The sequence below is a fragment of the Egretta garzetta genome, unplaced genomic scaffold (genome assembly GCF_000687185.1).
Source record: "Egretta garzetta isolate BGI_Z169 unplaced genomic scaffold, ASM68718v1 scaffold392, whole genome shotgun sequence".
Lineage (NCBI taxonomy): Eukaryota > Metazoa > Chordata > Aves > Pelecaniformes > Ardeidae > Egretta > Egretta garzetta.
The window spans coordinates 71,716-73,417 of NW_009258761.1; positions in this window are offsets into that span (position 1 = coordinate 71,716).

The window sequence follows — 1,702 nt, forward strand, 5'->3', positions numbered from 1 at the left end:
CTCACACCCCGCTGGGACTCCCTGTGTCCCCCCCTCCCCGGCCTGGTGGAGCTCCTGCCTGCCCAGAGAGCTCCTGGGAGCTCTTTGCATCTGGCTTCCCCTGTCCCCCCCCCGCAGATGGATGGATATTTCCTAACTCTTGTTTATTTGTATAAATAGATGCTAATTTATGCTCCCGCTGTCTTCCTCCTTGTACATAAGAATTCCTTGTAAATAGGTGTAGGAAGTGACGCTGTGCGCGTGACCTGCTGTGCTGTGGCCGTGTTGGTGCATTTATTTTATTCCCTCCCCCCCCCCCCCCAGTGTGCTAACCTTGCTTGTGAATATCACTTTTAAAAAAATTGCTTATTTAAAGGATTAAAAAAAAAAAAAAACCAAAAAAAACCCAAATCCAAACCAACCCCATGAGCGAGGCGAGCGATGACAGACCCGGGGCTCTTCCTGCCCTCTATTTATTTTTCTTGGAGCGCTGTGTCTTTATTTTACAGAATTTCCCCCCTCCCTGACCGTGATACCACTTCCCCCCCCTCCCCTTTCCTATTTTTTTTGTGAAGTTTACTTATGGAAGAGTTACACTGTACTGTACAAATGTCAAAAGTGTCAAAAGAGTACAATTTCCTAAAAATCACTGTATTAAAGATATGTTGTGAAGAAATAAATCAATGCAGATCACTGGTTCCTTGGGGTCATTGCAGGCAGCGAGGGGGGCAGCAGGATGGGCCTTCTGCTCGGTGTCGATAACCTGGGCTCTCCTCAGCCCCGTGCTGTTGAGCTCGTTGCCAGAGAGGAGCAGAAATGATCTGGTTTCTTAATTAGCATTCACCAAATGGCTCCTGCTGTGGCTCGGCTTGCAGCAGTGGGAGGGCTGGCAGTCCCCCTGGGGGTGGGTGGCAGGAGGGATGAGGACAGAGCTTTAAGTAAGGCACCGCTTTAAGCATTAGAAAAAAAAATAAAATCATATTTTAGGTAATTTTCATCGATGCTGGAAAATTAAGTTCCCAGGTTATGGAGCGAGTGTCCACCTTGGCTGGGGCGGGGGGAGCTGTGGGGCTGGAATGAGAAGGGAGCTGTGATCCAAATCCTGCAAAAACTTTGCCTTAAAAACCCCCGGCCGCCTCCGTGGCGACTCTGCTGCTGTCAAACCTGGTGGCGAGCGGGCGGCAGCGATCGCACCGCTCTTTTTATAAAAAATCGGGTGGCTGTGGCCCAGCCCAGCCAAGCCCATGTGTGGCACTGGGAAGGTGGAGTGCAAGGGAGATGAGGCAGCGTGTGTGTGTGGCGGGGGGGAACCGAATGCCTTCTCCCTTCAGCTGGAAGACAAAAAAGCAGCAGGGAAAGGGCTGAGGAGCTGCGCTGAGAGCAGCCAAAGTGGAGCAAGGCAGGGACCCGAGTTGCTGGCGCTGCAGAAGCGCAGAGGAGGGTGCTGGAGGGGAGCAAGGGGCCAGCCTTGACCTGGAGAAGGGGGAAAATAACCCCAAACCCTGGCTGCAGCAGTGAGGGATGCGCTAGGGACCTTCCCCAGGGCGCTGAAGGCAAAGTAGAGCTGCAGCAGCCCCTCCCCACCCCAGCAGCACGGGCTCTGTGGAAGAATATAAAAAGAAATCGCTTTACAGGCTAGCCCGTGACATGAGCTTCGTTAAAAATATCCAAACCCATCCCTGCAATCAGCGGATGAGTTAATCAGCAAGAGCCACACAGCCAG